The 14,978-nt window shown below is 48.8% G+C and overlaps 1 pseudogene; it reads right to left on the bottom strand.

Annotated features, from left to right (window-relative positions):
* Positions 1 to 836: 836 nt before the first annotated feature.
* On the bottom strand, positions 837 to 1,773 carry LOC141998525 (olfactory receptor 11A1-like; annotated as a pseudogene).
* Positions 1,774 to 14,978: the final 13,205 nt, after the last annotated feature.

Here is a 14,978-nt window from a genome sequence, read left to right as displayed (position 1 = left end):
GGAGCAGAGCTGCCTGGGGCACCTGAGGCTGACTAGACACTGTGCCCTCAGAACTAGCCCTGTCGGATATTGGGCTTGTTGCAGTTAGTTTTGGGGACGCTCATTGTAACAGGTCCCCTCCCTTTCAACTGCTCTGTACAGCTGGTGGAAGCAGAGCAGCTGGTGCCCTGCAGGGCCATCAGCAGAGTCCCTCGTCAGTGACCGTTTGACAGACCTGACCCCCGGAACGGCCTCAGTTCTACGGGTACCCCCAGATGGGCCTGGACAGTCCCAGTAGACCTGGCGTCTGAGTCTACCTCTTTGTTTGCCCAACCTCCCTGCCTCCAAGGGCCCGGTGAGCCTGGAGCTGTTGCTTTCCCGGAGCTGGTCACAGCTGGGTGTAGCCCAGATAAGAGCTATAACGCTGTTCCTGGTGAAGTGTCCAGAGGTCACTGCTGGGGCCTTTCCGGCCTCTGTGAGTTCAGTGAAGATGGTTGGTTTGCAGAGGGTTATGACGGTAATAAGCACAATTTCAGGGGTGGCAGATTTCCCAGCCTTACGTTCCCATCTCTGCTGCACAAGGAGTTACTATTTTTATTGTCCAAACATTTATTTTGATCAAGAATGGCTTTTTTAAAGATCTCAACAATTGGTTACAATTTTGTCTCCATTCTGCCTAGTGCCCATAACTCCATGATGGGAACATGGTTATGGCCACCTCCCTCCCTGATCCTTCCACTGAGATGGACAACACTGAGTGCTGAGATTTTCACTAACACTTTTCAACTTAATTTCAATGGGGGATGATTGCTTAAATCACCCAGACAGCCTGAGGTTTTCAAAGCTAAGTTATTATCTCAGAGTCTCTGCACGTTTTTGCGAAAGCCACATTTACTGACTGCTTTCCTCAAAGCTTCCTTGACCTCTCTGTTTCTCAGGCTGTAGATGAGGGGGTTTACCAGGGGAGTCAGGACCGTGTAGCAAAGAGGGAGCACTTTGTTTAGGTCTCTCAGTGTATCACGTTTCGGTAGCATGTAGACAATCATTAGGGTTCCATAGAAAATTGTCACCACAATGAGGTGAGAGGAGCAGGTGGAAAAGGCCTTTTGCCTCCCAGTGGTGGAAGGGATTCTGGATGTTGGCGATGATACACATGTAGGATGTCAGGGTTAGGAGGAATGGAGGCAGGGTGAATACACAGGATACTAACCAGTGTGTGTCACTGCAGGAGAGCTCTATAGATGGGATGACATCACAATAGAAATGGTCAATGTCATTCGGGGCACAGAATGTTAACTGTGATAGGAATAAAACAAAGACAGTACTAGCCAAACAAGCTTTAACCAGGACTCAGCAGCCAACTGGAAGGAAAAACCCGGTATTCATAAGAGTTGAATAGTGCAGGGGTTTACATATCGCTAAATACCGATCATAAGACATCGCTGCTAGGAGACAGCATTCCGTACCTGCCAGAGACCCAAAGAAATACAGTTGTGTGATGCAGCCACTGACTGAAATGGTTCTGTCCCCAGTCAGGAGACTGGCCAGCATCTGGGGCAGGATGGTTGTGGTGTAGCAGATCTCCAGGCAGGACAAATTCCCCAGGAAGAAGTACATGGGGGTGTGAAGGTGCTGATCAGCCACAACGAGCACCATGATGAGGGTGTTCCTGGCCACGGTTGCCATGTAGATCACTAGGAACATCAGGAAGAGAAGAATTTGCAGGTCAGGGAGATCCCCGAATCCCAGGAGGAAGAATTCAGTGATGGCTGTTTGGTTTCTGCAGTCTGCCATTGGTTGTGTCTAGGAACAATAAATCTGTGCAACTGAATTGGAAGGACACAGAGTTAAAAGTTAATCAAATCTCATGAATTAATTCCATAAATATTCAGAAACTCCCCTTCCTCTCCTGGTTACAGGCTGAAATTTTAACACTAAATTTAGATTTCAGAGCAAAGTGCCAGGAAACTGAGTCTGAGGACAGAACGTTGCTCTGATGGGGAAGAGGGTGTTCGACACGGATACCAGTGACTCCTATAACAGCCCATTTGTCTCGTAGCCACATACTGATATGACAGATCAGATCATTTCTCTATCTGACATACCAGAGCTTAACAATGATGCTTAAATGCTGTATTTCACTTCTGGGAATGGCCAGAATCATGCCATGTCTTAGGAGTCAAAATCAAACATCAACTAAAATCTTGGATGAGATTTTTCAATGTGGTCTAGGGTTCTTAGGCACCGTCCTGCTGTTAGATTTCTTCCCATGAATTCTAACAATATATCCTGGTATATTCAGCATTTCAGTGCCCTGTAGGAGAAGGAATAATTTTCAGCCCCTCACAAGAGATCAGTTCATGCCATCAATTATGAAGTGGAGTAAATTCTCCCTTAGTGCCTGTGGTGGTGATGGGAACGTGGTGAGGGACTGGCAGTGCCTTTTCTGTTTCCCAACAGTAGCTATGTAGCAGTCATAAAATACAGCTCTTTGGAGGGTGGATCTTAGGAAGGGGTAAAACCAGGCTGATGTGCAACCCTCACTGGGGAGTGACCCTCCCCACTCCATCATGAGTGTGGGATGATGATACAGGAACAGGAAAGGCACTGGGGTGGGGCGGGGGAGGGGGGAGAAGATGCTGTCCCTAAACTCGGAGTCTAGAAACAATCTGGCATGTGTGATCCGGGCTAGTAAGACTCTATCACCACTCGCCACCCATTGGGGCACACACTGAGCCAGATCCTCAGCTGGTGTAAATCAAGGTAGCTCCATTTTTGTCATTGGGACAGTTCCCCAACTGAGGACCTGTCACAAGACATGAATCTCATGCTCCATCTCTGTGAAAAGGTGCTGTGAACACTGACTGGCGCTGCAGTGGGAAGGAGAGGCTAAAACTCTTAATATTCACCTGAGGAAGAGCTCTGTGTAGCTCAAAAGCTTCTCTCGTTCACCAATAGGAGTTGGTCCAATAAAAGATATTACCTCACCCACCTTGTCCCTCTAATATTCACAAAGCACATTCATGCCCTGTGTCAAGGTTCCTTCCCCACTCTGAACTGTAGGGTACAGATGTGGGGACCTGCATGATAAACCCCCTAAGCTTATTTTTACCAGCTTAGGTTAAAACTTCCCCAAGTACAAACTATTTTACCTTTTGCCCTTGGACTTTATTGCTGCCACCACCAAGTGTCTAATAAATATATAACAGGGAAAGAGCCTGCTTGGAAACGTCTTTGCCCCCCAAAAATCCTCCCAAACCCTACACCCCCTTTCCCGGGGAAGCCTTGATAAAAATCCTCACCAATTGGCATAGGTGAACACAGACCCAAACCCTTGGATCTTAAGAACAATGAAAAAACAATCAGGTTCTGTGGCGGTTCAATGACAAGACAGAACACAGCTTTTAGCAAGCAAGCAGGCTGGTCTGCTAACCGACTTCTGCCTGTCAGCTTTCCACCTTCCCCCTTTATTCTCTCTCTCCCCCCGCGCATTACATTCTCCAACAGATAAAAGGAATGCACTGGCTTTGTTTAACATTCTTATTTACCAATTTCTATCCACCGCATTCCTTGCTCTCGGGCCTTGAGCCCAGTCCTGAGAGGCTTCCCACGATACATGTCATCTTGGCGAGATTCCAAGGTTGATGCCCTTGGATGGAGCAGTGTGTGCACTACTCCTACACAACACTCCGGGTGTGCCCTGAATGTTGCCAAGCGCATAAACCTTTATGAATCCTACATCCCCTCCTTTTTTGTTTATTTGTGCTCGGCCATCTCATGGTAGCCATCAATTTGCATTTGCAAGCCAATTAACTCCCGGACAGCCAAGGTCATAACTCGTGGAGCCTGCCAGGGCGGGTCTCGACAAAGCCTTAACAAAAAGGAATACATTGTACACAGCAGCAGCAAAAAATAAGCTTAAGAAGGTAAAGTGTGATTGGCCGGGCCCCGATTAGCCATGCTAGAGTACTGGGAAGAGAGGTTCGAGTAAGCGGCGAGCATCATCTCATTCCCAATTTCCTCAGGGTGATGACATACTGGAATAAGGCACGTACCTAACAATTCTTCAGCTGCTACAAAATCAAATAAACAAAAGTGGGTAACATTTGCTATTGAAGCCAATCTTTCCCATAGGTTATATGTCATTCGGGCCTGTAACGGAGAAAGCGCTCCCGAATCAACCCCTCCAGGAAATAGCAGGCACAAAAAGCATACAATCAGTACAGAATTAGCAGTAATTTGGGCGAGAATCGCCACAAACAAAGTCTCAAGAGTCTGTGGCTGTTGGTTTGCTGCCAGTCTTTGTTGAGCCGCGGCGACCAATGCTTTTACTGCTCCCCATGTCACGGGCTGGCTTGGGATGCTACATCTCCTCCGTCTCCGTCCCGTCGTTGTCGACCCGGGAGGCACCGCGTTCTCCTCCAAGGTTAGCTGAAACTCCGGTATGGGGTTCGACAGCCCCTGGTGCCATGCCATGCTGTTTCAGTGCCGGTCGCACACACCGGGCTGGAACCCACAACGGTCCTGCAGGAAGAAACACAGCAGCATATCCCCGACCCCAAGTAATTAAAGGCACTGGGCCCAACCATTGCGGATCGGGCAGCTGACGGTAATAGACACGCGGTCTTTCCAGTACCTCAGATTTGTGAAAATGCCAATCCGCGAGGGTCTGCTGATCTGCGTTCAGCGTTAAATTATTTAAAGTAAACAAAAGGATATGCAGTTGTTGCTGAATGTCTCCTAAGGTTCGGAGACGCAGCTCCCCTTGTTTTAATTGTTTGTCAAGCAAGGTTTTTAGCGTGCGATTTGCACGTTCAACAATGGCTTGGCCTGTGGAATTGTAAGGGATCCCGTGTTTGAGACGGACGTCCCATTGGGCACAAAAGATGAAAAGTGCTGTGGAGCAATAGGCTGGGGCATTATCCATTTTTATCTGGCTCGGGCGACCCATAATAGCAAAACAGGCTATCAAATGGTGAATAACTTTGGGAGTGGCTTCCCCACACTGTGGGGTCGCCCAGAGGAATCCCGAATAGGTATCAATGGAAACATGTAAAAACGAATAGGGGCGGAATTGTGGCACGTGAGTGACATCCATTTGCCACAGCTGATTCGCTGCGGTACCTCTGGGGTTAACGGCATAAGAAAAGGTAGGGGCAGCAGCGGCACAGTGGGGGCAGGAACGAACAATGGAATGTGCATGATCAGCAGGAATAGAAAACTGTCGGGCCAAGACAGAGGCAGACTGATGAAAAAAAGAATGGCTTTCAATGGGGTCAGAAAAAAGGGAATTTACCTGACCACGTAACGCGCGATCGGCGCGCGCATTGCCTTCAGTGAGTAGCCCAGGCAGAGGGGTATGACTGCAAATATGAGCAACAAAATAAGGGAAATTACGAGTGGTGATGAGATACTGTAAGGACAGAAACAGGCGAAGGAGGTCCGCGTCGACCTGAGGGGTAATGAGGGCCAGGGGTAAATGATCAATTACCTGATAAACATAATGCGTGCCCACAATCAAATTAAAGGGACAATCAGCAAAAAATTAAAAGGCCAAAATAACAGCAGCTAGTTCCAAGGACTAATAAAGCTCTCCAAGCGCTGTGCATGCAAATATTATTGTACAAGTGAATGAAGCGCTTTCAGCTTTTCTAGAGGGAGGGGCCACTGGTCAATCCATATGGGCTCTAAGGATTGCCATACCAATGGTAATGCGGATGGCAAGGTGGGTGAGGGAGGATTTTGGGCCATTATGTATTAATATCGAGGGTGGTGTCCAGCTTTGTAAGTAAATCATGGCCCCAAATATTGAGGTGGACAGGGAGTACAAAAGGGCGGATTGTAGCAAGGGCACAGCCTCCTGGTTTAGAGACCGTGACCCAAGACAAACTTTGGCGCCCGGGTTTGCTACCCCCGATCCCCCACAACTCTTTAGAAGGAACTGTTGGCCAACCGACCGGCCACTCCGGATCACGAATCACCGTAACGTCAGCTCCAGTGTCCACCAACCCTGTAAAAGGAACATTATTTAAGAGAAGTGTTAACTGAGGTTTTGAGGGGCGGACCGACATTGTTAGAGCAACAAGTGGAGAGGACGTATTGTGAGACGGCGACTGAGACAGCGTCGATCCAAAGCCGCCTCCGCCCCAGGCTCGATCCTCTGCGGCTGGCACCTGATAGGGGACTAAAATCAATTGTGCAATTGACCGTCCACGCGGGAGCGACTGTGGAAGATGGGTCCATACCTGAACCTTAATAACGCCGGTGTAATCGGCCTCAATGACTCCTGGGATACAAAAAAACCCTGTTTCCCAGCGTGTGAGCGAGGGAGAACCAGACCCACAAATCCGGCAGGGAGAGGTCCCGTCACCTGTGTAGGTATGGCTCAAACCTCCCCTGGCAACTGAAAATCAGTGTCCTCCTGCATAATCAAATCAAGCCCTGCACTTCCGGCAGTCGCCACCCTCATGGAGTCTATGGATTTTAAGGCAGAGGAACAGTTGTCTGAGTGGGAAACACCCCCGTTTGGCCCTGGGTTCGGGGGGGACCCGTCGTGCGGTTTCCCAACCCGCTACGACACTGATTAGCCCAGTGATAGCCCTTCTGACACTTGGGGCACTTCTTTGAGGGGCGGGCGGGCGCCGTCGATGAGCGGCATTCCCGCTGAAAGTGACCCTCGTTACCACAGCGGTAACAACGCTTCCCCTCCTTCCCGCTTTTCCGCAGGGCGGCGGCCAGAACTCCAGCCTTATGTGCTTGGGTTCCACTGTTTTGGCACGCCCGCAGCATGTCCGACAGCTCTAGAATTCCAGAGGCTTGTGCAGCCTGGAGAGCACGGCGGCAATCCTCGTTCGCATTTTCAACCGCCATTTTTAACAGGATCTCCTGAGCTGCCGCAGGGTTATCCACCTGTCGGAGGATAGCCTCCTGCAATCTGTTGGTAAAATCCATAAAGGACTCTGATGCACCCTGACGGATACTGGCAAAGCTTTTGGTAGGCCTGCCCGAATCCGGGACCTTCCGGAAAGCATGCTGGGCGCAGGTGGAAATAATGGGGAAGACGGCCTGATGGAGTTGAGACTGCAGCTGAATGGTAGCAAACTGGCCCTCCCCTGCCAAGTGCTCATAAATGATACCTTGCTCTCTATATACCTGGGCTTGGCGTTCTGCCATCTGCCGATACTCACTAAGCCAAATAACATACTGACTAGGTGTCAGCATCATGCGCAAGAGCGCCTTCCAATCTTCAGGGATCAGGGAGTACCCACTACCTAGCCCTTCAATGAGACCACGCACATACGTGCTAGTCAGGCCAAACTCGCAAATCGCTTTCTTTACCTCTCTGATCACCGAGTAAGGCAAACTGACCCAATTTGCAACCTGGTTGCCCTGGCCATCATCCTGCCAGGTCACAGGACAAACTGAGACCAGATCAGCCAGCTCCTCTGCTGTAAGATCTGAGCGAGTCCTCGCTGCGTGAACCATTTGTTGCACCAGCGAAAGCCCTTGAGGAAACGCGGAGGACCCCCGGGGAGGCCCCGGAGCATGGGGCCCTACATCACACACCGGCTCTGGTGGGGAAAGCCAGGGAGGCGGTGGTAATAGAGGCACTGGGGGCGAAGCAGGGGGAGGGATGGTTGCAGGAGCGGATGGGGGGGGCGAAATCGGCAGCCCCTCTGTTGGCGCAGGAGAGGGTTCTTCCGAGGTGACACACTGTGTTGCATCGGTAGGAGGGGGGATGGCTGCAGGAGCGGACGGGCGTGGCGAAATCAGCAGCCCCTCTGTTGGCGCGGGAGAGGGTCTTTCCGAGGCGACACACTGTGTTGCATCGGTAGGAGGGGGGATGGCTGCAGGAGCCGACGGGCGTGGCGAGATCACCAGCCTCGCGAGGGAGGGCCTGTCCGAGGCGACACGCTGTATCGTGTCGCGGCAGAGGTGCCAGGCATGTAAAGCCTGCACGGGCGCCCGAGGCTCTTTGTGCAATGTCTGGCCCAACTGCTCCCAGTCCGCTAGCTTAAGGGTTCCAGCTTCAGGGTACCACAGGCACTGGGCACTCACCTCCTGTAGCAGGAGAGTAGTTCTCGAGCGGGGCAGTCATGCTGAGCCTTACACAGCAAATACTGTAGCTCATTACGGTGTTGCACTTGCAAAGCAGAGAGGGAGCTTCCCATACTTACCACAACGAAAAATACTCACCGGGATCCACGAGGCGGATGAGTGATGCGTCTGAAACCCTTGCTGGGCGAGGTGAGTGCTGAGGGCCCCACGTTTGGGCGCCAGTTGTGGCGGTTCAATGACAAGACAGAACACAGCTTTTAGCAAGCAAGCAGGCTGGTCTGCTAACCCACTTCTGCCTGTCAGCTTTCCACCTTCCCCCCTTATTCTCTCTCTCCCCCCGCGCATTACATTCTCCAACAGATAAAAGGAATACACTGGCTTTGTTTAACATTCTTATTTACCAATTTCTATCTACCGCATTCCTTGCTCTCGGGCCTTGAGCCCAGTCCTGAGAGGCTTCCCACGATACATGTCATCTTGGCGAGATTCCAAGGTTGATGCCCTTGGATGGAGCAGTGTGTGCACTACTCCTACACAACACTCCGGGTGTGCCCTGAATGTTGCCAAGCGCATAAACCTTTATGAATCCTACAAGGTTCTTAAAAGAAGAATTTTAATGGAAGAAAAAGTAAAAATCACCTCTGTAAAATCAGGATGGTAAATACCTTACAGGGTAATCAGATTCAAAACAGAGAATCCCTCTCGGCAAAACCTTAAGTTACAAAAAGACACAAAAACAGGAATATTGATTGACTGGGGATTGGTCCTGCTTTGAGCAGGGGGTTGAACTAGATGACCTCCTGAGGTCCCTTGCAACACTGATATTCTATGATTCTATGAATATACATTCCATTCAGCACAGCTTATTTTATCAGCCATTTAAACAAAACAGAATCTAACGCATATCTAGCTAGATTACTTACTAAGTTCTAAGACTCCATTCCTTTTCTGTTCCTGGCAAAAACATCACACAGACGGAGAGAACCTTTGTTTCTCCCCTGCTCCAGCTTTGAAAGTATCTTGTCTCCTCATTGGTCATTTTGGTCAGGTGCCAGCGAGGTTACCTTTAGCTTCTTAACCCTTTACAGGTGAAAGGATTTTTCCTCTGGCCAGGAGGGATTTTAAAGGTGTTTACCCTTCCCTTTATATTTATGACATGCCCCCCAAATCACAGATAGGGTGAAACGCTGGCTGTGATTTCTTCCTGGAGCTCTAGGAGAAAACAGAGTTAATAAGGCACATGCACCTCTAAATGTACTACCAAGTATAAAAAGACTAACAATATTTTCCACATCTCAAGGACGATTTTAACCAGTTGATTCTGGGAAACTTTCACGGGAGAGTGCATCAGCCACTTCGTTAGAAGCTCCTGAGATGTGTTGGATGTCAAAATCAAAATCTTGGAGAGCTAAACTCCACCGACTACGTTTTTTTGTTATTTCCCGTGGCGGTATGAAGCCACTGTAGCGCAGCATGGTCAGTTTGCAGGTGGAAACGCCGTCCCCAAACATATGGGCGTAGCTTTTCCAGGGCATAGACAATGGCGTAACAAACCGGTTGCTTTCCCTCTCAGACAGCTTCTTGCTGAGAAACACTACAGAGTGGAATTCTTGATCCAGTCCTTCCTGCATTAAAACTGCTCTCACACCACCCTCGGACGCATCTGTGGTTACTAGGAATGGTTTGTCAAAGTCTGGGGCCCTTAGTACAGGGTCAGACATGAGTGTTGCTTTAAGCTGGTTAAAGGCCTTCTGACACTCTTTGGTCCACTGAATGGCATTTGGCTGTTCCTTTTTGGTTAGGTCTGTCAGTGGGGCGGCGATTTGGCTGTATTGCGGTACAAATCGCCTGTAATATCCGGCCAAACCTAAGAAGGATTGGACCTGTTTCTTTGACTTTGGGACAGGCCATTTTTGGATAGCATCCACTTTGGCCTGTAGGGGGTTGATAGTTCCTTGACCCACCTGGTGTCCAAGGTGAGTCACTCTGTTTAGGCCTATTTGACACTTCTTTGCCTTAACAGTTAGTCCTGCCTCCCTTATGCGCTCAAAGACTTTTTCTGGATGTTCCAGGTGTTCTGCCCACGAATCCGAAAATATGTCCACATCGTCAAGGTAGGCGATTGCATAGTCTCCTAATCCCGCTAGGAGACCATCTACAAGTCTTTGGAAGGTGGCGGGTGCATTCCGCAGCCCGAAAGGGAGTACATTAAATTCATACAGCCCGACATGTGTGGTGAAGGCTGACCTTTCCTTGGCAGATTCATCTGGCGCTACCTGCTAGTACCCCTTGGTTAAGTCCATGGTAGAGATGAACTGGGCCCATCCCAGTTTCTCTAATAGTTCATCTGTGAGTGGCATTGGATAGTTGTCTGGGCGAGTTACAGCATTTAGCTTACAGTAGTCCACGCAAAAACGTATCTCCCCATCTGGTTTGGGAACTAGAACCACTGGAGATGCTCATGCACTGCCAGAAGGGCGGATTACCCCCATCTGTAGCATATCCTGGATCTCCCGTTCTATAGCAGTTTTAGCTTGAGGAGACACCCGGTAAGGCTGGACTTTAATTGGGTGAGCATTACCTGTGTCAATGGAGTGGTATGCCCGTTCAGTCAGTCCTGGGGTTGCTGAGAATGTTGGCGTATAACTAATGCACAGCTCCTGGATCTGCTGTCGCTGCATACGCCCAAGGGTCATGGAGAGGTTCACCTCTTCCACACCACCAGCACTTTTCCCTTCATAGTAGACACCTTCAGGCCACTCAGCGTCATCTCCTCCCTGGGCTGTAAACTGACAAACTTTTAATTCTCTGGAATAAAAGGGCTTTAGAGAATTAATATGGTACACCTTAGGCTTTTGATTGTAGATGGGGAATTCTATGAGATAATCAACAGCTCCCAGGTGCTCCTGGACCGTGAATGGCCCTTCCCATGATGTTTCCATTTTATGGGCCTGGAGCGCCTTTAAGACCATGACCTGGTCTCCTACTATGCAGGAACGCTCTCTGGCATGTTTATCATACCAGGCTTTTTACTCTTTTTGAGCATCCTGTAGGTTTTCTTTAGCAAGGGCTAAAGAGGTTCGGAGGGTGTTTTGTAGGTTGGTTACAAAGTCCAGAATGTGAGATCCTGGAGAAGGTGTAAACCCCTTCCATTGCTGCTTCACCAACTGTAATGGCCCCTTAACCTCACAGCCATATACATATTCCTCAGCCCTCGTCCCCTAACGCCCCTACTCTACTCGCACTACATTGATGACATCTTCATCATCTGGACCCATGGAAAAGAAGCCCTTGAGGAATTCCACCATATTTCAACAATTTCCAACCCACCATCAACCTCAGCCTGGACCAGTCCACACAAGAGATCCACTTCCTGGACACTACGGTGCTAATAAGCGATGGTCACATAAACACCACCCTATACTGGAAACCTATTGACTGCTATGCTATTGGCCTTGATAGAACTACCTGCCCATGGTGACCATGGTACAGGACAGCCCTCAGGACATACGAAGGCAGCTCCAGATCCGGGAGCAGCTTCCCTTTGCTGGCAGGAGACCTTGCAGGTTGAGGGGGGGTGAGACAGGCACTAACATGGGCATGGAAGTTTGGGGAACAGGACAGAGGCCGGGGCTGGGCAAGGAGGGCAGGGACCTGGGAAGAAAGAGAGAAGATCAACCACTTTCTGAATGTGGGTCAGGATTATCCCCACTTTAGAGAGTGGAAAATTGAGGTGCCACGTGGGAGCAGGATTGACGTTTGGCCGAGCGTCTGAAGAATCACTACAGCCAAAATAGAAAAGCTATTAAGTGTCAGAAGAAGATGAATCATGGAATTCAGAGTTCAGGGCTGACCAGCAAAGATGTTGTATATGTCATAAACCAGACTGTGCTCTGCCACCTCCCTGGTCTCAGATACAGGGGTACATCTCTTGGGCAGGGGTTAGACGATCTTTCTCTCAGACACACAACTGTGAATAGTTTGGAAAACAAACCCTATTTATAATGTTGTTCACTGGCCCTGCTAGAAACTCCACCCTCCAACCATTGTGAACCAGGACCAGGGACACCATTCCCCTCTCCTGTCTACAGGTACCTGTGCACCTGCAGACATTGCAGCTGGCACATGCATTGGTGCAGGCTCTGTCACGGAGCTGGATGAATCACCCTGCTGGCCCACATACCCAGCGTTCTCTCCCCGAGCAATCCGTCCCGCTGTCTGCTCCACCTCTCTTCATCCAGGAACCTCTAGAGCAGTCTCTCTTGATGGATTGTGTCCTTCTCCTCCTTGGCTCTTTTGGAAGCCAGGTGCTTTTGGCTTCTCTTTGCCTCTATTGGCAAACCTCCTGCACGGTCCTCGTCCTTCTGGCCCACTGCTGGCCACTTGTAGCACCCGCAGTCACACGCAGCAGTCTTGGCCCAGCAGGCGTGCAAGTGTCTTCCAGTGGAAGGAAACAGAGGCTATATTCATTGTACTGCCTGGGGTGGGGGAAAGAATCCCCCACTTTGCTTTCTGTCTGTCCACACTGTGGAATGCTTCTAGATCACTCTTTCATAAATTCTCATGTACTCTCCATCTCACTTCCGTCCCTGGAAGATTCACAGAGGCACAAGCAACCTGTCTGCCGACAGTGGCCAATGCCAGGTTCTCCAAAGGGAATGAACGGAACAGGTATTCATCAAGTGATCCATCTCCCATTGACCATTTCCAGCTTCTGGCAAACAGAGGCTAAGGACACCATTCCTGCCCATACTGGTTAATAGCCATTGATGGACCTTTCCTTCATCAATTTCTAGAGTTATTTTTTGAACCCTGTTATAGTCTTGGCATTCACAGCATCCCCTGGCAAAGAGTTTCACGGGTTGACTGAGCATCAACCTCTTGTTTTCCTTTAAATCAATTACAGATAATTAAGATGCTGGATCTGGCTGACACAGGGTAGGCTGCAGTTGTGTTTTGGGGACCTTTACCAATCCTGGCTCTGACTTTGGGGAATCCCTTAATATTTTCGAATTATCAGAAAACCAAGTAATTTTCCAGGCATGTGATAGGATCGCATCAAAGTACGCGGAGGAGCTATTGAGGGCAATGGTGTGTGAACAGCACATCAATGAGTGCAATGGTTTTGTGAGATAGCGGGGACAAGGGGAGGGTGACCTACAAAAGCTCTCTCTACCCAAACATTTGAAAAAGTCATCCAGAATTCATGCTTCAAAAAAAAATTCTGACTATCACCTTCCAGAAGCGGAAGGAAATCAGGACAAAAAGTAAGAAACTTTTGAATTAGAATGCAGTCTTCTGCAGGCTGCAGAGTAGATTCTCTCTAACCCTCCTCCCGAGTCCGGCAACAGAGATGCCAGGATGACACAGGGCAAAAGAATGTCTGCTGCATGAAGGATCATCTAAAGTCACCTTCCAAGGAGTTCCAGAGAAACCAGGATAAAATCAAGGATTCACAATTCCTATTGTTACTGCTAGGTGGGGTAATAATTTACTACCCAAAGAATACATCTGATATTGTTGTTGGCGGAATTGTTTAGATGAAAAAACAATCTCCATTAAAAAGAACCCAGCTGAAAATTTCCAACCAGCAGTAAATGTTAAATAAATTGGGGAACATTAATATTGCCTGATAAGAGCCTGACTTCAAAGTCATTGATTCGATCTCATCTCTCTGATTTCTCTTTCAAGGGGATAGTTGAGTGGAGATAACAATTGAATAAGCAGTAAAGTTGGCAGCACACAGAGTGTTTTTTACAGAAGAGCCCCTTTAAACCCTGGGTTAGAGTTGAACCAAGCAGCCAAAGCCTGTCTATCCTGACCCCATTCAAGGACACACGAGAGCTGACTGGGAGTAGAACCCAGAGTTCCTGGCCTAGCTCCACACTGCTGCTGGCTGAGTATAAATGGTGTGAATGGGTGTACAGAACTTACACAGAAGACACAGAAGACACGGGGCTGTGTTGGCATTTTATTCTATTAGATTCATGCCCAAGCGGTAAGCTTGGTGATGGTCGCAATGGAGGGACCTTCTTTGCAAGAACTGTTGGATTTGGAGCGTACTTTGTTCCATCCTTCATACTGCATTTTATCAAGCCACACCTTGTGCCGAATCCTCAGATTGGGTAAAGTGATGAAGGAGGTTACACAAGTGTGATAATATTACTGATTGATTGTCAGAGGTGAGGAGCACTAACAACACCTAGTCATTGTAAGTGATGAGTTCTATGTACCTTTGACATTCCTAGAATGAGATATTAGGGAAAGGAGAAACAGGGCCATTCCCTCTGTCACTCTAGTCCTGATCATTGTCCTTCTCATTCCCTCCACAGCCATCACACAGTGTACTGAGGAAGAAAATGTCCAACCAACCCTCCATGATCGAATTCTTTCTCCTGGGATTCTCTGATGTTCGGGAGCTGCAGATTTTACAAAGCAGTGGTGTTTCTACTGCTTTACCTGATATCCCTGTTGGGGAACCTTCTCATCATCACAGCCATATCCTGCAACCACCACCTTCACAACCCCATGTACTTCTTCCTGATGAATCTGTCCATTCTAGACTTTGGTTCCATCTCTGTCACCATTCCCAAATCTATGGCCAATTCCCTCATTGAAGGTTTAAAGAAAAACTTATACTTAAGTCCCTGTTGGTTATGGGTTAGGGCTATGGATAGGGCTTAAGGATAACCCCAAAGTGGTGTCAGACCCTGACACTGTGCAAGTTACTCTCCTTTCCCAATCAAATAAAGCCCTGCAATTGGTGCACTGGAATTATTCTCCCTTTCTGGGTTCTGGATGATTAACATGAAATAACAGTTTATCCCAAAGCCAGAATCTCTGGGTCTTCTTCTCCAAACTCACCAGTACAGTGTGCCGCTTCCTCACCAACCTCTCCCTCCTGGACATCCTGCTCACCAGCATGGTCATCCCCATGGTGA

Source organism: Natator depressus, chromosome 14 (assembly GCF_965152275.1).
Source record: "Natator depressus isolate rNatDep1 chromosome 14, rNatDep2.hap1, whole genome shotgun sequence".
Classification (NCBI taxonomy): domain Eukaryota; kingdom Metazoa; phylum Chordata; order Testudines; family Cheloniidae; genus Natator; species Natator depressus.
This window is presented reverse-complemented; position numbering and strand designations above follow the sequence as displayed.